This window comes from Charadrius vociferus, unplaced genomic scaffold (assembly GCF_000708025.1).
Source record: "Charadrius vociferus isolate BGI_N301 unplaced genomic scaffold, ASM70802v2 scaffold444, whole genome shotgun sequence".
Lineage (NCBI taxonomy): Eukaryota > Metazoa > Chordata > Aves > Charadriiformes > Charadriidae > Charadrius > Charadrius vociferus.
Genome location: NW_009648242.1, coordinates 52,691 through 77,818, shown reverse-complemented (window position 1 = coordinate 77,818; position 25,128 = coordinate 52,691). Strand labels below are relative to the sequence as shown.

Sequence of the window (25,128 nt, the reverse complement as noted above, 5' to 3'; positions counted from 1 at the left end):
GTGTGATGAAGCCCTGCTTTCCTGGAGGAAGTAATGAATTAATTCCTTGTTTTGCTTTGCTTGCGCTCGCAGCTTTTGCACTACCTATTAAATTGCCTTTATCTCAACCCATGATTTTTTGCACTTTTACCCTTCCAATTCTCTCCCCCATCCCACTGGGTGGGGGCAGCGGCTGTGTGAGGCTTAGCCCCCACCTGTAAAGACCTTTGCTCTCGCTGTCTGTAATAGCCCGTTTGGGACTGCGGCTGCCTTGGGGAGAAGAACTTGGGTAGAGAAACTCCCCACTGGCACCCTGTGCTGTGCATCCGGTAGCCCTGGGACAGCCAGGGGAAACACTGCAGCAGCACCTAGGGCATGACGATGCTTCCCCCTTGAAATAATGTACATATTAATCCATCCAACCCAGACATAAATGTAGGGACACATATGGTTATCCTAGGGAAAAAGCCTTTTGCGTGCCACAACTTTCATACTTATATAGACTAATGATCAAATTAAGACTGTTGACATATTTCAAGGCATGGGAGTTGTAGCAACTTACACAAACAAAAACCTTAGCATTTTTCATGTGAGCACAGAACTTTTTGGCACACTCTAAGCAATCAACCATAGTAGGTAAGAGGTGCTGAGAGGCACATTAATTCTTCTGCTTGGAAGGGAGCTTTAAGTCTCAACAGCAACTAACTAGAGGACTCCAAAACAGTTATGCTAAGACAGTGTTGCCTGAAAAAAAAAAAAATTGTCTTATTTCTTCCATCTAGGTACCCAAGTCTGTGGTATGGTTTCAGAAGTTATTAGCTCTACAAGTCTGTACTGTGCATCAGTTCTAATCAGGATCTGAAGTCAGGCACCATCAGTGCATTAGTGCAGTGACAAATGATGGCAGTAAAAGAAACTTACTGCTAGGAACTCTCAAAATTAGATTGAAACACAGACTGAAATCTCTCTATTATAATTAGAGAAATAGTCAGAAATTGTATCCTTCTGAGACAGTAAAATAGGAGACCAGATACAGCATCTATTCTCTAAGCCTCATCTTCCCTAGAGTTCCACATCCTTGAGCTTTTCTGTCAGCTGTTTTCAACAGCAACCAGCAAAAAAAATTATCATCTGCGACGCAAATGTTGTTATTACAATAGCAATTTTTTCTTTTTTTTTTCTTTTTTTTTTAGCACAAAATAAAATATAGTACTGTGTCATTCTGCTTAGAAAAAAAGGAGAGTCTAACCCAAGTGAGAGAGCACCTAACTCCTGGTATTCAATCATTGTAATCTCAGTGCATAAATCTTTGGTCAGAATGACATTTTTTTAATTCTTTCCAATCAAGAACTATGAACAACAATGGTTAAACTGCATTCCTGAGACAGCTGGGACTGTTTGGGAAGTACATTTCCAGAGAAATTAGACTAGCAACGTCCAATAACACTGGAGAGTCCTGCTAGCCCTCACTTTACTTAGTGCTCTGCAATATGAGACCTCGGAGAAAAGCTGGTGCTCAGTCAGGTCGCCTCCTCCCCTCCAGCTTTTCCTACATATTTATTAAAGTTGACTTGCAAAATGGAAAGAAAGAAAGAAAAAGAAAAAAAAAAAGTCTGGACTCGCGCATTTTTGTTCTATTTAAATATTGTTATGAATGGAAGACACGGAAAGAAACCTAAAAGCTTTGAATTTTCTTGCTTACTTTTTCTATTATGTCCATTCTTATAGTATTTTATATTAAGGTTTCAGTTCTGGAATAGCCTCAAATACCGAGAATTTGTTCACACTTCTGGGTTCAGCTGGTTAAAACCACTTTCACTTTAAGTCTATATAGCTAAACATGTCCAAGAGGCTGAGAAAACACTAGTTTAAAATACTGAAACAGGCTGCTCAAGCTCACGATACTGTAAATTCCCTTTATAGGCAACCTGAAGGGAAGACAAGCCTGTAAGTACACTGTGATTTCATTCAAGCTAAAAGAATTGATTAGGCAACACCTAATGCTCAAGTGTGAGCGTGGTTGGTGTGCACTGGTGGTTTACATCAAGCAAAGAGCTAAGAGAACCCCCCAAAACTCCTCTTATGGAAATAAAACTTAGACTTCTTATGACTGAAGAGTTAATGAAGCTCATATGAGCGAAGCTGCACCGTTAAGAGTAGAAGAAAGGTAACCATTCACCTTCTTTAACATATTCCTGTCCTAAATCTCTCATCATCTCTGAGACCAGACAGGGATGTGTACATGATACCATAGCCTACCTCTGCAGGGGACCTCATTTGTTACTCAAAGCTGCTAATTTATATAAACAAAATTTATGTTTAAAAAATTTAAGTAGTGCTATTGTAGTCATGAATGTCTAAGACCATTGGAGACACGGAGAAGAATGTGCGGTCAAGAGCTGGTTTGTTTTTTCCTAATGTATCGGTTGGTCCAACGAAATATATTGCCCTTACTCATAAATCTGGCCTGTCTCCATCTCAAGTTAAGAACATGGTGGCTTTCCTTACACAGAAGCTTTGTTTAGAGTTGTTGCTCTCGGGTTTCTCCATGTATAACAGATATTTATAATGAAAATTATGTATGACAGCAAGATGATAAAACCCCTCCAAAATGGCACAATAATAAGGAAAACTGCAGGTTCACAAGACACACACATACACACGCATTCACAGAACGTATATTGTAGGCACTTGCTTGATTTTTTTTATTTACAACACACTATTCTGCACATTTTTGTCCTCGCCTGGGCACACTCAGCAACAGAAACCTGTGAGGCAGCTATGCCAGTTCATTCTTGCATATATTTTGCCAGCCACACAGCAAGAGTAAAGATGAACGTCCTCTTCTTCTTGCCATCCCCAGTACCAAGGTCTGATTCTCAAAGCTTACCCTAAACAATCTAAAGAGCGGCATTAGAATTTGATTAATATCCACAGCAAAAGAGAAGAGCTCCAGTCCTCCAGACAGCTGCCAACATCTGTGTCCAGGAGGTGGTGCATGCCAGGTCTCAGCACTCTAGGTATGTAACTCCCTCCTTCCTCGCTTTTCATCCCCAAGAAAACAGCAGAAAAAATCTGCGAGAGAGTTACAAGAGCCTGTGGCCGTATTGAATTTTACAAGTCTCCCCCTATGCCAGGAGCCCCCAAGTTGCGCAGGCATCTGCTACCACAGGCGGTGCAGTGGATGAAGGGGGAGAGCAAGGGAGCAGACCTCCAGCACCTGGGAAAAGCGTGCAAGAAGCCCTCTACATTAAGAAACCCACCCCACTGTATGCCTGATAAGCAGGTGCCTGAAAAACCTGCTCACTCAGCAAATCTGATGGTAATCAAGAAAATAAAATTTGACTTCCCACCACTATTTAGAAGACATTTCATACAAGGAACCATATGGACTGTCTGTGGCTGCATGGACATTTTTCTTGGCATCAAAAAAGGTCTACAGAGCATCTACCCCCATCTGGCCTCTTGTTCTTACTCCTTTACCACCACCTAGACTGTGGCAGTATAATCGTTTTTGTGGGGCCATGTGGTGAATCAGATCAGGGAACTGATTCAGATTAAAATCCCAGACTAAGGAAATTAAAGTCCATTAATAAATGCTGTAACTGTAATGTAATGTTACAAGCTCTCAAATAAAGATTTGGAAAATTTCTATGCACACTTTTTCTTATTGAATATGTAGCTTAATATATCACTTTATGTTATTAAACAAAGCATGAAACGCAGTATGTTTCCAATCTCATGTAGGAGGCTTCATGTTTTACGTTCTGTCCTGATGATGTCTAGGCACACACTTCCTAAATGCTCCCCCCTCGCCCCCCGACAGTTGATTTGTTTTGCATCAGTATTTGCATAAAAGCACATGCCATCACCAAAGAACAGGACGAGGCAATTGCAGCATGATGGGCAGGAAGGAGAAGCCATGGCAGAAGAAGTAAGCTAAAAGAAAGGGCATGCAGCAGCAGCAGAGCAGAGGAGAGGGGCTCAAATGTGCTGGGGTTGGAGAAAGAGGCAAGTGGCTAGAGATAAGTTAGCAGGCAGACACAGGGTGTAGGAGCAATGGGAGAAGGAAGATGCTGAAAGAATTACTGACATTAAATAGTTACAAATACAGTAAAGCAGGTAGGACACCTCATATTGAGCAGCTTTAACAAGAGCATCTGTCTGATAGCGCTGTTGACCTGCTGCCCTGATCTGGACACGTGTCACCCATCCTTTCCCGCTTAACAAGTCGCTGTTAATTCACAGTCAAAAGCAGAAAAGCTATGGCCAAAGCCAGGCAGCAACCTGGAGGGAACTTCCCAGTGCTCTTCCCCCTCCTCCAAATCACCAAAGCTGGCCCTTGTTGCGCGACTCTGAAAGCCTACCAGATTGCCATGGCTGATGACAGGATGCAAGCCACACAGAAAACTCAGACCGCTGACAAAACCCCAGGTACCCTCTCCTCACCAGTATCAGAACAGGAGTTACTGCTCCTGTGATCAGATACTGCTGTGCGTGACAAATTTTGAGAAAGTCATTAATGGTGATTTTTCTTTTTTTAAATTCACTCATCATGGTTACAATGAGCTATGAATTATTACAAAAAGGGAGGATACTCAGCTCTTTAAAAAATGAGGTTTGAAGTATGTTTGGCAACTGTTTCCGTCAGTTATCTGCAGTTTCATTATTGAAATTCTCTCTTGAGTATTTTTGTCTTCCCTCCTATTGTGTGAGCAACACAAAAGAAAACTTAACCATATAGGAAAAACAATTACCACAACTATACACAAAGTGTAGCCTAATGCATATGAAAGGATGACAAATGTATTTTATGTCTTCTGTTATAATAATTTGATGCTTATACAACAATAAGTACAAAGTAAAATATGGGTTTTTAAGTCATGATGCTGCTTTTAGCAGTTTTCTTGGAAAGATGTTACCCTTTGCATCTGCAAAATTCAGGCTTGCTACTAACAGCAGGCAGAATTGACGCTTGCGTAACCTGTACATACAGATGCATTGACCTCAGCAGCAAGTGCCTGATTAATAGAATAAACTATACTCTTTTTCAGCCATTTTATTTGACTAATGAGGTTATTAAATTTTTTTTTTATTTGACAAATGCATAGTTTTCCCTGCTAAATTACGGTATGTTTTGTTTCCCATTAAATTACATTAACTTTTGTCTTGGACCAGCTAAACATATTTAAAAAACTCTGAATTTGGATCTGAAGAGTGGAATCAGAAGTATGGAAAGTGCACGCACTTTGCCAAAAGCACTATTTCATTACTCTTCAGAATTAGCTGGCAGCGTTTCTGCAATATTTACTGAAGTACAAACCAAATGTTTTCATCTGGACAGGATTCAAACCCTGGTATGTTACAACCACAACAAAAATCATCTCAATCCAAGAGCCCTCTCTGTAATTTGGGCTGTGGTTTCTGCAAAATTGGAGGATTCTTCTCCATGAATTATTTACACCGACTCCCCCTCCAGCTCCTCTCTTTTTTTTTTTTTTCTTCCTAACAATTAAACATAACCCAGATGTGCTTTGGGAAGAATCTTAAAACAATTTAAGACATCAGAATGATTTAAGCACACGGCAGGTCAAGGTATGCAGGACTTAAGCCTGCCCTGATAAATACGCAGCATGCCAAGCCCTGTAACGAGCTACATCCAGAGGTTTGGCTTCTTCTCCGACATGCGGCCCCATTTTGGGCCTGCGTGCAGGTGGAAAAACCTTGCCTCCCAAATGCTCCCAATGCACTGGCATCTCAATGCTTAAAATTTAGGGCCTGCTTCTCATTTATTATATGTCCTACTTATTACGTTTTGGCAGCACAGCACCAAATCCCTGAAGTGCGAATAGATGTAATTTATGCCCGCACTTTATGGTCGTTTTACGGAGCAAGGCTAAAAGAGAATGAACTGCATAAACTCTACAGGAAAGAGCAATGGCATCTCACTTGTTTGACTCCACCTGCAGGAACAGTCCCAGAGGGAGGAAAAGGCCATCCCAAGTACAGAAACAAAACAGAGCTCATAAACACACCTATGCTCAAACTCTCCTTTCCTCTACTGTTGTATGAATCACAAGATGCTTAGTGTTATGGATAACTTATCGGCTAGTGTAGTGACATAAAACCCATTTTCTTCTTGGTCCATTCTTCAAAGCAGTGGAGCTGAAACAAAAAAGCCAAAGAAAACCGTTCCTTTTTTAGGGAAATGGAGTAAGCGTGGGGAAATGTGTGAATCTTCAGGAAAAAATATAAGGTTTACTTTTCAAAGTCAACAAAACACACACCAGAGTAACAAACTACTGAATATTAAAAAAGACAAGTATAGTGCTTCTCAAATCTACCATTCATACCTGACAATCTCAAAGCAATTTACCTCCATTAACCTGGCTAGATTCAGAGGCGAACCTCAAAACCAACCCCTCCCACATACACTTCAATCCCCAACTTTATCTTCCTCTCCACCATGAACAAGACAAGTCTGCAAATCCCAAGCCGCTGTGCTGCCATTCCCAGAAGGCTGCGAGGCTGTGTTTCATACCCAAGAGATCCTGAGCCCCATTCCTAGCACAAAATAAGCCTTTCAGGGAGCACTGAACCTACAGCAGGTTCACAGGTTACAGAAGCAGACTCACAGGTTTCTGGTTGGGAGGGAGGGCAGGAATTGCCTTTGCCAGCATACTTTATGTTGCCCACCTGGGTGCCGAAAATTGTGGGCACTGAAGTTTTGAAGCACTTGGATTTTACGCCAGTAGCTCATCAATAATCAACGTCCAGCTACGTCAGTACCGATACGCAGAGTTAAATATTTCTCCTCATTTTACAGAAAATCTAAGCAGCTTACCGAGGGACTCAGAGAGAATCTGTGGCAAATACACAGGCGGAACCGCAAGATTAGTCTCCCATTTCAACGAGCTATTTTCATCCTGTGGCTTTTTGCAGGGGTAGATATTGGAATCATTAACATCAGAAAGAGGCCCCAAAGTGGGAAGATCAGGGTAAAATTTTGATTCAGCTGCAGGACTACACACACACACAGAGCTCTTCTCTTGCACTCAGCTCTTGCAACCTCTTAAATCTCTTAGTAGGCACAAACTGATGGGAAGATGCACCTTCTGCCTCGTGCCTGGAGGGCAATTCCAGCAGCACTCCCTTCCCCTGGGAATGAATAATGCCACGGTGTGGGTTGCCAGGCTCCTTCTGTGTACTTCATACATGTGCTTTTCACTGTGAACCCGCAGATCTACTTCTCCATGCCAACACTGACTAAATTACCCTTATCCTAAACCACCGCGGGAGTGAGTAACCAGCCCAGAGCAGCATATTCCACAGGTGGACTAAATGGTTGCATGTATAAGATATACTTCTTCTTCTACACTTGAATGTGTAGACAATACAGACAATACAATACCTCCTATTAAGACATGAGAGAGAAGACTGGGATCAAAGGCCCCCAGGCCTATCAACTAAACAAGGTGTTTAAATGAAAAAGCCTGTTTAAGAGCAAACTGCAAGAGGACCACAGCACTGAGATTTTAAAGTTACTGAAGTTTGGACAAACGTGCTAGAGTGAGCTTTTCTATTTTGGTTTTGCCCAGTTGTAAGAAATCATTATATTGTTAAGTCATTGCAGTACTCAAAGAACGCAGTTTTGCAGAACAGTTGTTAGAAGAGCCTGAAAAACCCATTTGTGAGATCTCAATTAAACCATCTTTATTTAGGAATCCCTGAAATTCTCTAGCATGTAACTCCCAGAGGCCCGGCTTAATTAGAAAATTGATCATGGGAAAACTTCTTAAAATGTAGGCTCCTAATCATAGCCTTCCTGTTATCATCTTTTGCCAAAGATCCATTGCTCACAGGGAGTTGTTTCTTCTTCCCCCTTTAGCCCTGTATTATTCCACTCGCAATATTTTTAACCTGTAAATAATTACAGAGAGTAAAGGTAACTTAAATGCACTGTAACAGAAGATAGTAAGAACAATTTGATGAGAGGCAGAAAATACAGTAAAAGTGAAAGCCGTTGTACAACCGCACGGAGATGACACACCCGTATCCACACACGCTGCTGAAAGATACTAATTATGCCTCTGGCAAAGGGCATATAGGCTCCTTCAAAGAAGCTATTTAAAGATAAGAACGCTGCAGATAAACACTTCAGAGATATCTGTGCTATTCCCTTCCTTCTTGTGTCGGAAATTCTAGGTCACAATTTTAAAATAAAAAAAAAATAAAAAAAAAAATAATAGAAAGCAGGGAAGCCTTGTCAAGTCTGGTCAGTGAGATGTATTCCAGGGTGCTCAGATATTCATCAACTGTTACAGCTTTTTCATTCTGCTCCGCTTACCTTTAAAGAAGTAATTAGTACATTGTATTATCAAATCAAGGGTTCAAAAAACAAACTAATTAAAAATACGTCTAAAGCCCCTAGCATTACGGATAATGAAACCAAGCAGGTCATCTTGGTTAAATTATCTCCCTTTGAAATTACAGGATGCTAAAAAATAAATAAATGAAGAAAAGTTATTTGAATCATTAGATTTTTTGAAACATAGGAGAAGGCTAGGTATATGGGAATCCTTTTCCTAAATATAAGACCTTACACACATCAAAGGTCTTTCCTCTACATCATCACATGATAGTACTGCTCCATCACTCACAGAATTCAGCTGCTGCCGCTTAAAATACCCACCCCCCTAGAATACTGAAGAGTGAACTTCTAGTGGTGACCTGGATTTTAAAATTTCTCTGTTTAAAAATAGAAAATGAAAGTGCACATAGACATGGTGCTGCAAATTTACACCATGCTTCTGCCACTGTCACTCGGTGCAGTGGGACAAGGACAGAGACATGACCACAGAGCTGTTTTCACACCAGTCCTGGAGAAGACTCCCTTGCTGAAGAAAAGCTTTGACCATGAATACAGGGACTGTATTATCAGAGCATTTTGAAGGACTAGGATCTAGGAGAGACCCAACTCTAAAAAAAATAAATAAAAAAAAAAAAAAACCACGAACCCACAAACCAAACCACAAACAAATACACACACACAAACATGGGGATTTACTGTCCTGGATCATATGGCTACTATGCTTACTACTAAATGACTTTCAAAGTTCTGTGCTTTTATTTTCCATGTAATTGTGTGTCACATTTCATTATGAAAGTGCAAATTGCCAGGGCTGGACAGACATATCTGGACAGAAATCAGAAAAACCATGTCCCACCATGCAAGCAATTTTGAGTCCCTCTACACTTCAATAAATAATAGCACAGAGGTTCAAAACTAAAACAAACCCCTTCCAAAAAAGTCACCAGTCTTCCCTGCGCAGGGTTTAAGTAAGCTGCTGGCTCTTCCCTCTCCAGGCTCACTGAGTACCCACCAGAAGAGCAGGACCAAACTACACCTGTCAGTGCCTTGGAAGACCACTTGTGGGACCTTTCTGGAGCTGGATGTACCAGCATGCTGCTACATGTACTCCCTGCAAGCATATTAAGAACCAGCTTCTGCCTCCTTTTTTCCAATGGGCACATCAAAAGAGACTGCCACCACCTGGAGCTAAACCACCTGAGGGACCGAACGGGCACAATCTCAGGCAGCCAGGGCCTCCTGAAGGACACAGCAGTTCAAACGCCGAAGTCAGAACCATGATAATAGCAATGTCAACAACCCCACTCCCTCCCCCTCCAAGCCACAGCTGCCCGCCTGCTCCTCCACAGAAAAGCATCCAGGTAGCAGATGCACAAGAAGATTCTCCCCCACCCACCCCCAATTTTTACTGTCTCTTCTCAGGCTTTATACAGGGGTGATGGAGCAATAAGCTCGTGGAGGTGCTGAAACAGAAAGCTGAGAGCATCCCCTTTCTGGTTTTCTTCAGCCTGTTTAAGCAGACCAAGACCATGCCGTGTGTGGCACTCAGAGCAGATTTTCCCTTGTGGTTTTTAATATAATTGTATCTTGCCGTCTGAATGCACGTGTTGTCTGAAATATATGAGTACTCCTGCATACTGAAGAAATTAGGAATGAATTGCAAGTTCTTAATTGACAGTACAAAACATCAATTATTCTACAGATGAATAACAAAGAAAATTACAGGTGCAAGAGCTAAACAGCCACTGATTAAAGTAAAAAAAAAAAAAACCCACACAACCAAACCTTCTGAATGACGCACTGGAATAGGACAAAAGTACCCATGCTTCCTATTTGCATTGTTAAGGCAGAATGCTAAGAGACAGTAGGAAATAAAAATGGAGATAAGTCACATCCCCACACAGGTTGCCTTTCTTTGAGTGCAAGCGCCTTCAAAGCTATAAATAACACATGCTTAGTTAGCAAGTAGTGGAAACAAGTGTGTGAATGCAGCCATGTGTGCTCACACACATACACACACACCCCCCCACCATCTGAATTTTCCCACCAACAACTGTGGCAGTTGGCCCAGATCACAGCAGTGACATGCTGCCAACAGACTGATCAACCTCACAGCAGACTAAATTAGAAATACATTTCCACAGATTAAATTTCAGAGGGCTGTGATGCCACTTTAAACTCCATTAGATTCTGCTCCTCTCAATCCTTTAAACAAACACAAAAGCTAGCAAACCAACCCACTCCATCCCCTCCACCCACCCACTTTACCAGAAGTCCCAGCGGGATGGAGGCTCCATATTGGACCAGAGTCAAGACAGATGTATTAGCAACCAGTCTAAAGCTACCACTAGCCTAAAATCTCACAGAAGGGAAGAACGAAGAAATCAAACCATGCTGGTTTGATTAAACTATTAAGGTGAGAAAGCCTCAGCAGAAAGCTACGGGTGGTGTTGACCAGTGCTGCTCGTAGATGCAATGGAGACCTCAGAACTGAAAAGGGGAACTCAAACACAAGCTTTGAAGGATTCAATCCACTAGGTAAGACTTTTGCAGACAAGCCCTATCTGTAACAAATGCACATCCTTTCAGCAGGTAATGGGACAAAACAACAGCAAGAAGCACTGTTCCAGCACATCAAGGATGGAGCAGTGACCACCTAAGGGGCTGGGGGGGCACCTGCCAAAGGAGAAACATACCACAAGAGCCAATACGATACTTGGGAGATAGAACTGAAAAACGCTGTCTTCAGTACGTGATTTGGGACACAAGGCCATGGAAAGGCCCAAGAAAAATGACCACTCAGGTAAGGTCTCCTTTAGCTTAATCTGGACAGTCAGCTCTATCTCACGCTAAGGTCCCCAAGTCTGACACACAGGATCACAGACACGCACCAGTGATCCCACACACACAACATACAGCTCCAGCCAGGCTCAGAGACAATTACTGTCTCTGTTACTGTGAGACAATTCAGGTCTCTTGCCTTACAACTTCAGATGCCTCATCTGCACTTGGGTTGCAGAGTGGAGGAGCTCACCTGTTCTAATTATGACTATGGGAACAATCCGGCTCCTGAGGCAGCTAAGAAAAACGGCAACCCCTCCACCGTCAGATGAAAAGCCTCACTCAGATTGAACAATAAAGGCCAGTGAGTAGGCAGAGAAGGGGAATTTCCAACCAGATTTCTCCTCTTGCAGGAACAAGTACTTAGGCAAGTTAAGCACTTCTTAAGTTTATAGTCAGACAAAACAAAGGAGGATGGGGAGGACTTAGGAGAGCTAGACAAAAACCCATACAAGGATAACAGAGTGCTAGGCATAAAAGAAATTTCCTTTTGCACTATTACCGGCCTCATTTTATAGTCTTTACAGCCATGAACTCAAATGCTCCTGCTGCAGCTACAGTCAAATTGCTCAGAGCTGAAACGCAAGCAATATATTCAAGTGTAGCACCAGTACATTTGTCTAGCTACTACTCGGTGTGCGGTGCTACGGCTCGTTCTGTGAATGAGACTTTCCCCCTAGGCTGCTGCGAGACTCCTACCTCGAAGACAGAGGAAAGTGAGAAAATCTTCTGTCTTGGGCTTCCTTTTGGAGAGGTCAGAAATCTGAGTGGCGGGAGGGGGTAACAACGGCTCCACTATCTTTATTGGAGTTGTGCTGGGACTGTTTGGCTGGGACTGAGCAAACTTCCTTTGTGCTTGCAGCCTTGGCCTGTGGAAACAAAAGCATATCAGAAGCATGTTAGGCAGAACTTGCAAGAGAGACATCAGAACATAAAAATTCACTATAAAAAAAAAAAAGCCAACAACAAAAAAAGACAGACCCAAATCCATCTCCCACCAATATCATACCCCTACCTGAGTCAATTGCAAAGACAGTATTTTATTTGCTTTACCCTTTGGTATCTTCTGCAATAATTTGGAAAACCAGAAAGGGAACATCTTGACTATAAAATCTGTGACTACTGTTTCATATGTTCCGAGTATTTCCTGCACACCATACAATTACAGTTTACCATTCACTTATTTGGAAACTAAATCTGTATTTTGCACCATGAAAATGTCTTTTTTTTTTTAAGTGCTAGCATTCTTTGCTTCTTGTTTTTAATTAATTTACAAATTAGGTTTATTTTAGCCCCATAAAAGTTTTAATTTATTCCAATCTGCTAGAATCTTATTTATATGGTGAAATATATATTAATAGATAAGGTATCTATGTTAGTGCTCAGTTCTACAAAAAGAAATCAAAACCTTTAGGGAAAGATAATTTTGAAATGGAAGATATCAGGTAAAATTGGCCTTTCCCTTTGGCCACAGCCTAGAAGACAGTAAGCAAGGAGGTCTGGGGTGGGGGTTAAGTAGCATTTGTGACCAATTTGTAAGAATGAAGGATGTGCATGGAGCAAATTTGTCACAGTCCTGGTACTGGGCTATGGACTAACACTCTCTGACAAGTTTTAGAGCATGCCTGGGTACGGCTGTAGGAAATGAACAGGATGCAGGTGGTTTTGGCAGTCAGGCTGCAAATTATTTCAAGCCTATCTGAAGGCTCTGATTAACTGCTAGGTGGCAATGAATATGATTTTCTTTAATACGCCTAGAACGCAAATTGGTATTAGGGAAAGCGCTTTGGGGCAGGACAGATACCCGGAGGGGGTCTCACTGGGAACCTGACTCAGCTCAGCATTTAAGAACATGCTAATTTCTCACTTAAGCAACTGGGATTCTAATTATGATCTTTATTATAGCTTCAAAAAGGAGAGAAGCTACTGAAAGAACTTAAAATCTCATTGAGAAAGGATGCAATTTTATGTCATTTTCTTCCCTAATAGCAGAGTATTTACATAATGTCAAACTGAAACACGAATCAGTAACACTGAAGGAAAAGCCAAGTCTTGTCACTCCACAGCAGGCTTGACTGTTATGACTTCAGGAAAGCACAGTTATCGTTCAGTGTGGATGAAACACATAATTGGCAAACCTCTTCATTTGCATGGATATTAAACTGAAATAGTTGGGTAAGAAGAGGTTTGTTACTGTGTTTTAAGCTTCCACAATTTTGTGGCTAAAATAGAAAAAAAAAAAATTGAAGATCCCAGCAGTGTTTGTATACATAGATACATGCCTCCTAATGACAACAGAGAACAAAAGTAGCATTAGCGATTTTCTCCCTAAATTCCAGATAAAATTGTCCCATGTCCTCACCATCCAACTCCTACCCTCCCAAACAACAAAAACCACCAGCCATTCTTGCCGCTTATTTTCATCTCCTTAATGGCAAATATAGCATGGTGTTTATCATTTTCTTTTATCACGGTGCTTCTAATTCCTGAACTGGAACTAAAAGACGATTGAACACATATATTCCCTCATATGTATGAACAATTATCTTTCCAGAATGAAGGTGTTGTATAGATCTGCCTGTATATTCCCAAAATTACTCAGATAGCCTTGCAAAGCTCTATTCCTTCAAGCAGACAGAGGACTCCAGCACAGGATGAATGTAATTTCAATTTCAACCGACTACATTTCTATAACCAAAACCACACATGAGGCCAGAGAAAAGTGCTTTGTGTTGGCTTTTGTTCTGCACAAAACATACGCTCTCTCACCAAAAACCAGACTATAAAGGTTAGCAAGCAACCCTGCCTGCTGCTCTCAGCTGCACAGCGATTTTTCCCCATCTATGTGCTTCCTCAGCTTGGCTGTTAGAAACATACACTATCCACTCACTGCATCTCTGAAACTACCTACTCAAATCTCATGTGATCAAAGATAAGCATCGAGGAGGACTTCACAACCACCACCACCCCAAAAAGTAAAGGTTAAGCCTGTTTCATGGTTCAAAATTAACCCTTTGCAGCAAGGATCAGCCAGGGCTGTTTGCAGCATCCCTATTATCGGTCCCTAGAGCATTGAAAGAGGATTAGGGAATGACTTGAAGTTCAGCATAGACATGAAATGAATTAGGGAATTGAAAGTACTTTTGTTTCAGTCTGTCTTTGAAAATACACTCTCTGCTAGCCATCCTTTCCCAGTACAAATGATTCCCCACTCGCTTTGCTTGCCCGCTTCCTGCACGGCACACAGCCTGGCTTGGCAGTATCACTGGCTCTTCACAACCCATCACTCTACCGCAAAGCCCTTCATTTCTGTGAGGACAGCAAAAACGCCAAACCTTCCCTCCACCCAGCTTCAGGCTATGACTGTGAACTTTTGCCACTTCCTGGGGCGACTGCGGAGACTTGCTGCTGTATCTCAGATGTGTCTGAGATGCTTCTCCTCTCACACCTCTGTAGATGTTTACTGTACTTTCTGCTGCTTGGTTTGAACTCATCAGCACCACAAAAACAGGCCTGCTCCTTATGAAATACCCATTTTTTATTAAAAACCTGAGCAGTTACAGGCGTAAGCATCACCAATTCTATTTATGAACGCTAGTGAATGAAGGCACCCTTTTGTGAGTGCAGCATCCTTTAGGTTTCTGCAACAACTACTGTTCTTTGCATGGAGAAGCATGTGCTCCACAGGCTTCTATCTGCGTCAATGCCTGAGGATGTACAGAGCGAGCCATGAGCAAGAAACAAGCTATTCTGTAGCTATAACACGTTAAGATGAGGCACCCAGGTTAGGAAACAAAAGCCAAACTTTTAAGCAGCCTTTGGTCCAGATTTGTGTAAAGATGACCAGTTTCAAAGGTGGGCCAGCAAAGGAAAAAAATACTCATTTCAAAACGTGAGCAACAACTTAAAACTGTTTCCTTGTGAAGGAGTGTATACATCTTAATAACCTCATACGTCCCCATGAAAACCTCTAGAAGCATAAAACCAATTATTTCACGTACGGTTTCATATTACACTTAATCCAATATAAGTGTGAAGCTGCTGCCAAAAAAGGAGGCTACATCAGATCAAGCGTAGCAGCCCATTGTACTCACTTACGCACCACTTCTGAGCAAGGCAGAATAGGTAAGGAAGTGATAAAAGTGCTCAGAAAAACCTTTTGTGTGTAATAAACACATAACACCACCAGTGTGGCTTTGCTCTTTGCTTGTTAATGCAACGATTTCTGCTGGAATGACGTATTTAGCATGCATTTGGCAACAGCAGATTGGCATGAGTGGCAAAAAGAACAACAAAAATCCTGTTTGCATCCTCAAAATAAACTGCTCGCTCTGTCCTCATCAAAAGGGTATACCCTACGTAAGGCTTGCAAATACACAAACAGAAAAAACTTTGCAAGAAGGAAAAGAATGAGGGAAGAACTCAAAATAATACCACATCTAAACATCATGCAAACACCCAACAGCAGCCAGAAATATCCAGACTATTTAAAAATAAGTAGTAAGTCCCCTTCTCTCAACAGAATGTTGTTTTCCTTCTACTGCTTTTGAGAGATTTTAAACACCTATGACACGAAGTCCAAAAAAGCCTCAGCTTAAGGAAGCCTCACCTCCTTTTGGTATGCTTCTCATCTACTGAACTGGCTGTTTAGGTCCAAGAGAGCGCATTACATGCCAGAGACTAAAACTCCAATAAAAAATATCCCAAGTGTACAAACTCAGACTAGGCTGGAAAACATCTCTCTCCAACACAAAATACACTTTTTGAAGCTTTTCTAGACTGGAATTTATTTTTAGCTGAATATTTTAAGCAAATTGTGTTCTTTAGAATCAAAACACTACAGTCTGCATTAGCTAAAAATACTTCAGAAATGTCTTTTAAAATAGAATAACCCAATGCCATTCCTTCAGCTTACAGAAAAAGAACATGTTTAGGAAGAAAACACATACTACACAAAGGTGGTCTTTTCTTTGCAAAGCAAAGCTCAGGCTAGTAATACCAGTCTGTGTTAAATTTAGTAAACGTTAATACTCTAGATAACAGCACATGCTGTGTTAGCTACAAACTAAGTATTAAATTATCAGTATGCAAGATTTAGTTGTACATCAGTACAAAAATCTATTTTAATTTTATTACTCCATAACTCCTAAGTGAAAGCAAAGCATAAGTACTATAAAACATACACAAAGAACAATATGCACAATTTAATTGATAATATATATGTATTCATACTAATCTATTTATAATAAATTCTGGGGTTGAGAGGCTGTCCTCATATCTAAGCATCTCAACTGGGAAGAGACTTGCAAAACAATCTATCTTTCTCAAACATTCTCTAATTTCCAGCGATCTGCAGGTTATCACAAAGCTTCCTGCTTGTTATACACTACAATATTTGCTTGCTGTTTGGTCCCACAACCTTTTGCTTACTCCTTGAACTTCACTATTGCTTTCATTGTTTCTTGCTTTTCTGTTGCCTGATGTTTGTCCTTCTTTTTTAACAGCCCCACTGGAGTTAGATTTCCTATATAGGAAACAGTAGCTTAGCTATCTGCTTGAGCGTCAGCGTTTCGTGCTTAATTCCCATTTTCCTTTTCAATGCAGTGTGTTTTTCACTTTCGGAGCTGCTAACAAGAAGCATGCAAGCTCAAATGAAGGAATCTATGCGTCTGTCTTTTAAGAGCAGCATCAGTATTTGGTTACTTTGCTTTCGTCACTTCTCCTGAGAAACTGCAATGCAAGTATTTGTAGATACTTACCTTTATCACATTAAAATCGCTACTACTAACTCGCGGCAATGAGCTGGTATTAGTTTTCACTAAACACGGTGTAGATAGTTAGGAATACAGACCTGCTTACTGCCTGATCCAAGGCTAGCTGTTGAGGAACCATCCTCTATCAAAACACATCTTTAAACGGGGAGAGTTAGGGTTTCTCGTTATCGCTCAATTAAACTTCGCCATTCCTGTATCTCTTTCAGTATTACACCTTTCAATGTGGGAAGTAGAAATTCGGTGCACCAAATATTCACTTTTTTCCATTCAGGGGTTTGTCCTTGCACAGATAAAGCTGAGCTAATTTCTGTGGAACCTTTCCCATATTGCTGTCTCAGCCTGAGCATCCCATACAGCTACACATAGTCACAGTTAAGCATTTTGGCTGTCCTTCCATCAGCTGCTAGCACCCATTACATGGAGGGCTCTGACACAGACAGGCGCTCTACCTCACCAATTTTTGCCTTTGCGCTGACCACTCTGTGCTAGTATCATTATAGTTTCCCCTCTGCCATGTACCTGAGTTACTTATTTCCTTACTATGACACTTTGCTGGCGTGGTGAAACAGTTATCTCTGAGTTTTACTTGTCCCTAGCCCGATCTGAATCAGGTTTGAGGTGCACCATCTTTTGTTCCCATCAGAGCTGATACACAATTTACACATTCGGTTTAATTGCACTGTACAACATGACACCTGATCTAGCACACAACATGCCTGTATGCAAAGATTCGTTTGTGTGTGCAGCTTCGTTTATTAAGGCAAACGTACATGAAAGTGATAGGCTGTAGATACGTTGTGCCCTCATTTTAAAAAAAAAAAAAAAAAAAGAAGTAGTAATTTAAGTAATTTAGGCTTTAATAGCCAGGCGTCTGCTGCAGATCAGATGATTATCAAGTGTCTAATTTCCAGCTCAAACGAAATCAACCATGTGACAGGCACTTCTAGGCAAGCCCAAGGTGAGCATGCAAAACTTGGTCCTGGAGGTATCATTCTTCACAGGACAACTGGGAAATCTTTATCACTACCGCATGCGCCAACTGGAAGCATAGCTAAGCTATATTTCACCCTTTCACTCCTGAGAACGAGCCAATACATTCACTCCAAATAGTAACCTTCTAGAGGATCACCAGTTTGTGAGAAAAGGAGTCCAGAATTCAAACCAACAAGTTGTCTACAACAACACTGCCAAAACTTTAATTTAACAATATTTTTTTTCCATAACTTGTGAGGGTAAACATTACTTGGATAACCAAAAAAATAAGGGGGGGGGAATTTGCCCTTGGACTACAAGGAGGTCTTGTTGGCTTTTCCCCGGAGCACACTTGAGCGTTAGCTCTGGTAGTACGAGGCAGCATTTCTATGTGTATGAATTCACATTCCACTGCAACCACTGTGTCCCAAGTACACAACGTCAGGTAAATAAATGGCACCACACCACGAGCAGAAAGCAAGCATACAAAGGAGTCCTTTGAACTGCATTTCCTCTTCCACATCCCCTAAAGCTTCTGGGGTCATATTTTCTCCTTATTTCAGTGCTATCTGTTGCTCATTTCAACAGCATGCCGTCTCAGTCACTACTGCCAGCAAGTTTGCAGTAGTGGAAATTGAGATTCAATGATCATCCGTGTCTCCACACCTGTTTGCACCGGGAAGGAACTATACAGTAAGAGACCTGGTCACTCCCATCCACGTAGACACCATGTGCAGGTAACCAGTGCAAACCTTGTGGTCACTCTTAAGACGTGACTCCTTCAAAATGACTTGCAAAACCATGTAATCCAAGGCACAATCCAGACCTGTATTACTAGGTAAGAGTATGATTCTTAAACCTGTTATCTGGTTAGAAGAATCTGGGTTAATTTTCAGTAAAGAAAACATTCCACTAATGTTGAATGCAACACTTTCCAGAAGTTATTTTTACTGAGCCCTTTATTCACTCACTCTTCTTTACCTTCTACGGTCCAAAAATTTAAAATTGGGCCTAAATTAATAATATAATTTTAAACCAGCCTTAAATTCTCAAGCGAACAAATCAAAGTACTAAGCACATCTCTATTCAGTCCTTGATTGTTGAGCTTAACAGGGCCCATTTCCATAACTAACACTTCTTGCTCTAAACCCTTAGCTACGATGAATGGATGCATATGTTCCTTTGCTGATTTTTTTTGTTGTTGATGTTTGTTTCAAATGGGAAACAGTTGGGTTGTTTCAAATGGGAAACAGTTGGGTTTCTGAGAACCTCCTCTCCTGCAAACAATGGAAAGGTGCTTGGGAACAACATTTAACAAATGATTGTTGAGCTAACTCATATGCGTAATGACTAGTTCAAAGTACAGCTGGCAACTTAAACTTGTTTGCCAAAAACTGCTCAAATTATCACTAATTCTGGAATCACCTATTTTTCCTGACCATGCTCACTGATCACAAGAAGGTATTTGCAAGTCTCCTAAACTGCCTCACTTAATGCAGCTTAGCAGGGACACTTGCACCTGCTAAGTGAAATAGCTGGCTGCTAAACAATGTACAAGACAGCCTTGGACAAAGTGGGAGTTCTTAAAAGCTGCTGGACACTGTTTACTACCCCACCACATTAACTGTGGAGGAACTGGACAACTCCAGCCACCATATACTTCACCTCACATATAGGAGCAGTCACAATGACATAGGGACACAGACCTTGCCTGCTAGACTGAGGTCCATACTAGATGGTATAGAAGAATTTGTGGAAAACTAACACTGCATTCAGATTTCAGCTATGGATCCAGGCAGTTCAGGTGCTTCAGTGGTATAGATAACTTTGAAAGGGATGAATCACAGTGGGTACTAAATGCCCTGGGGTTTTGTCCTGAAACATCCATGGTGGACAGGAAATTTTGATGCTGCCCTGATGTAGCAGTAGGATTTCCCAGTGTGAATGAGTCCCCTCCATAGACCTCAGGATACACAGAAGTAAAGAGGAACAAGGAACAACCCCCAAAAAATGAAAGTGTAATTAGTCAAGCTTGCAGCCCTTCTCCAGGAACATGGGTCTCCTCTCATCCTACTGCTGCAACTGGTTTTAGTTGGACCTGATGCAGGAACAGTCAATGCTTATTGTACACAATTTGAAGCACTGTAGCGCTGTACACAGGGTTGCAAGCTCTCTTGTCATGTTCAGACTAAAACAGGACCCTGAGTTACCAAGGTGTAACTCCAGCACAATACAATTATGAAACCCCACATCTACCTTCAAGCATCTCAACGATGGGATGCTTCCGGCCCAGCCTTCAGCAGCTGTAGAAAAGTTGATTTAGATTTAAGTACATTAATTACTACCAAATACTCAAACACTTCCACCCATTCCATGTGCTGTGGCAAGCACGTGAGGTTTTATCAGCTGCCTCCCAGGGAGAAGAAGTGGTAGCATGACCAAATGAGGATATGGCAGCTAAATGAAGCTCCCAAGAAGCTGTTTTCCTACAGTACCTGCCTTTGTTTTCTCATCACACTATAGCAACTGTCCTACAGACTGCCCATAAATCCAGGTCCAAAGGCTTATTCCTCTATAAGTGTAGGATCTGGGCAATCTATTTCAGCAAGACAATGGCTCTTTTACACCCACTTTCTCCAGGGTTGGCCCACCTGAGATAGAACAGGAATTTTTTCTCCTCCTTATGGGCATGTGGTGAGCTGTACATGGCAATAGATGGCAGAAGAGATCCTTCTGAATACTAGAGACAGGTGGTGCCACCCTTCCTTTGTCCTGCAATGGTTCTTAAAAATTCCCATTTTGGAGTCTTTCATGGGATTCATGGGAATCTAACAACAACACTGCAGAGACTTCACTGTAGGTCTTGGTTATTGCTGACACCTTCACCACCACAGCCAACAGCATTCAATTAGGCGAGCTCAGATATGCTCACACAAGCTACAAATGTGCATAGTAATGCAAAAGCATTCCCACTGAGAAGGGACAAGAGACTGGAATGTATGGCAGCAGTCTGTTTTGGAGGGGGCTGTGTCCTGGATACATCCCTCTCCTTGCTGTTCATCAGGCTATGCGTGCTGCAGAGATTGCTCACTGGAGACAGCTTATGATACTAGAAAAGACAGGCAAGTTAACTCTATGGGACTAAGGTACAGTGGGAGTCACCGCATTAGTGCGGATCAGTACTGAGTGCCATTTGATGAGCACTTATTTCAGCAGTACCAGTCAGCTTCAACAGCTTCTGACTCCTCCCTGCGCTCCCCTCCTGTACAGTTTGCTTCTGCTCCCGCACCATGCTCTGGAGCCATTCTTCTTCTGCAGTGTTTCTCATCTACATCTGCTACTTGGTTCTCTTCACCTGGGTGCCCCACAAGCTGCTTACCAAGCACAGCTGAGCACGGATACCTACAGAAGTGTTCAGCAAATGGAGACTTGGGTTACCGGTCCCTCCCTCCAGAAACAGGCGCTCCTCCTCTTTTCTGGTAACGTGACCCAAGACTCCTACTTCTCAGCTTAAGCCAAACCCACCACCCCATACCAGCAAGTTCTACGGGATGCACATCACCAAGTAGCTACTTTAGGCTAGGCCTGCCATTTTGTGCCATGCTGTTGCACAGAGAAGAGCATCACCACAAGTGAGAAAATTAAAATGCAAAACCAGGGCAGCAGGGGGGGGGGGAAAAAAAAAAAAAAAAAAGCAGTCATTCACATTTGCTTGCTTTTTAATAATCATTAGCAGATGTCTGAGCAAGTATTATGTCCTGACAAACTCTTCTTCAAGAAGACAACTACAAAAACACAGGGTTTTTTCCACCTTAAACCCTGTCCCTTGTGCTGAAGGTAAACAAGGTGAACTCCACACTAACAAACACCTTCCGCACTGGAAGGCGGATGTAATTTCCAGTTCACTTGCACGGTCTCCACCTACTGGTAAAGAACCGGCAAAGTCCTGATGCCTGGACTCGCTGCAGGTGGAAGAGCAAAGCAATCCTCCCATTTTTCTGATACTCAGTAAATAAAGCCAGGGTGGGGAAGCCCAGAGGCACAAAATGGTCTCCCCTTTCACTTCACCGGCTCTGCAACACCATCCTTCTGTCTGCATTGTATTACACGTAACAGGGACCTTGTTATCTACCACAGACATTTTTTTCAAAAGCCTTTTTGGCACTACAAAAAGATTTCCAACTCTATGGAAGAGAGCCTACAGAATGTTAAAACCTGCCCATTTTCATAAAACTTGAGCATTTACCCCCTATTTAATTACACCGAAGTCAAAGCCACTTTTAGCAGAACACACCATGCAGCTTCAATATTCTTCTAGTATCATTTTCAGCATTCTCAGACATCGAAGGGACATCTGCGAAACCTGTTTGCTTCCCGGTTCCCAACCAGGAGACATTAAACAAAACCAGCACGGTTCAGATGACATAGCTTCCCACTTCCTTACTCATGCGACGCCCTCCGGCACTACCCAAAACCCCGGTTCCTGATAAATTCAGTGCTGTCTTTTGTTCCATATTCCCCTTCAAAACGGTTGCAGATTCAGACTGAATGGTGAATGATACGCCAAATAATACCAAACATATCAGCAGCTCCCTCCCTAGTAATCTGACCAACTGCTACAACTCAAGAGGATGCAAGATCAAAGCCATGCGACTGAAGGAAAATTCTTTTTTCCCTCTGAGCAGCCTTTTGCAATTGTGCTCTTTTAAAAAAAAAAAAAAGTTATTTTACAGATCATTTCATTCTTGTTTTCCAATCTCAGAAAAACATGCGTACCTCAACTCTTGCAATCTTTCACCCTCCCCCTAAAAGCAACTTGCACCAGCCAGAAAGGCAGAGATTACTTCTGGCAGAGATGTCAGAAGTAACAGTGTATGGATCATTTTAGCCATCATCCAAATGGCTGAAAAACTTCCTGTTCAATTAAGTACTCCATTAATCCCTACCATTTGAATAAAATTTTCCATCTGCTGGCAGGAAGTGATAAAAGTCACACGGTCAGTAAGTTGTGGGCATTTTAACCTCTTGCAGAGGTTGCAGCTTGCAATTTAACCACCCCTGAAACCAGATATCTGCACTTCCCATGGGGCCGGCCTTTCGAAGGCTCCCCTACCATCTGGCTATTTCCAGGGACTCAACATTTCTCTTGTAAAATTACATTTAGACACACAGTGAGAATAAAATAAAGACAAGACACAAGACATCCTATATCTGCTGCAGAAAAGTGATCACTTTTGCATAAAACACCCATCAATCACATTCACCATTTTGCCAACAAAGAGTACTACACCCAAAGAGGGGGCGGAGGGGAGGATAAAAGGATAAAATAAACATCAGTATATTCCATGATGTTAAACTTGTAATATCCTTATATAATTCTGAAGATAAAAAACTTTAGCAGGTCCCATCTGCCCTTCTTGGTCTCGTCTCTTTTCCCACACCATTGTAATTTTTTGCATTAAGTTTCTCTTGGAAGAAAACCACAACTGTCTCCAGGCTTCCTCCCCAGGAGTCAAACAGCCCATTCTTGCAAGTCAATCAGGGAGACGCAGTCAATTGTCCTGGTAGCTCTGTTTGTGCCTTCTTTCAAGCCATGCCACATCCTGCTACCAGTCAAACTGGCCTGAAAAGGAAAGGGGCCATTCACCCCGCACCTCTTCTTTGAGGGATGCTAAATCCTATGAGTCGGGGCTGGCTGGACTGCCAGAGCATGCCGTCTTTCTCTTCCTCCTGAATGCCAGATAAAGTAGTTGGGAACTAATGATATGGATGAAAACTATGGTAACAATTCCTGTGCCACCACAATCTATAGCCTTCCTCACAGACTTACTGTCTTTACCTGCAGTAGTAGGTACTCAATACTCTTGCTTCTTGCCCCATGTGTCACACCCCCCTGCCCTGGGAGACTCTAGTAAAAAGAATATCGAACTCATGTTAGTACCAGGTAATCATAGGAAAAACACACACACAAACTGTACGTACACACCACAGATTTGTCCAGGAAGTGACAAAAATACAGTCCCTCCGAGAAGGCTTTGTTCACAGAAGAGTGAGATTTATTAATGTTTTATCTTCCCTAACACCCTCCTTACTTTTACTCTTAGGATACGGTGGTACGTGGAGTGTGAGAAGCAGGATGTGTGCCATTTCATAGTACAGCCCAGACAAACTACGGGCTTGCTGATGGTGGAAGGGAAAAGTCATGTTCCTTCTAGTCCTGCATCCCGCTGAGGACTCGCACCAGGAAGGCATGGGAACGCACCATCCAGGCAGGAGCAGGGCGAAGGGAGTGGGACCATATCTTTCTAGAGCAGCAAACCACTTCATTGCATCACCTGCATCTTTCCACCCTAAATAAGGGGCTCAGTTTGGTTTCAACTGATCTCCACAAGGGCTGCTGCAGAAAAAAAAGGTACGGTATATGTTCTTCCCTTCATCACCAGACACATGTTCCTGCTCATGCCAGCACTAGAACTCCTGAGACCTCATAATCAGCTGGCTGAGGAAGCCAATCTAGCTGAAAATTAATTTATAGGTTGATTTTTTTCTTTGTCGGGTTGGGTTTCATAAGCACAGAAGTGCTGGTGTTGGCACAAAAGAGGTGGCAAGAACTCACGGGAGGGAAGGAACTGCCTTTTCCAGTAGCAGCTTGCATTAAGATCACCCTAAGCTGACTGAGAAACACATTAGTTACTGAACTGTAAAATTTGAACGGAAAATGTGCCTGGCAGCAATGCCAGTGTAGTCCCCTTTGCTGTCAACCCTTTTGCAACAAGGAGCATAGTCTCCATGAAGATTTTGCAGCAAGAAAGCCAAATTTGGGTGGTTTGGTTTTTTTCATATGATAACCTGGGGGGGGATGTAGGGTGTTTTTCTTTTTTTTTTTTTTTTTTTTTTTTTGAAGCAATGACAAGGTCCAATTTCCTGCAGTTCTGCCCCCATAAGCAGATCACCCTCCACTCTTCCCTCTACTGTCATAAGCAAAGCCCCAGCTTACAAATACAATAGGAAGGAGAGGATGGCATCCCAGATGCTGCCTATGCTGACAGCGACGCTGAGTGGAAACTGGGCACTTGCTGATCTAGGTGCCCCATGGGTGAAGCATCCTGCTCAGTGGTGGCCGGCACGCTGGCTCACACTGGGCTCCTCTGAAGGTGTCATTGAGGTGTGGCTGGCCTGCCCCAGCCTGCC

The 25,128-nt window shown here is 42.1% G+C and overlaps 1 protein-coding gene across 1 annotated transcript in view; it reads right to left on the bottom strand.

The window, feature by feature from the left end:
• The window catches only part of JARID2 (jumonji, AT rich interactive domain 2), a 129,169-nt gene that overhangs the window by 51,717 nt on the left and 52,324 nt on the right, over window positions 1–25,128 (bottom strand). The window contains exon 3 of the mRNA XM_009884162.1: window positions 11,891–12,060. The gene's annotated coding sequence lies outside the window, so the exon portion shown is untranslated. The remainder of the gene's footprint in view (window positions 1–11,890; window positions 12,061–25,128) is intronic.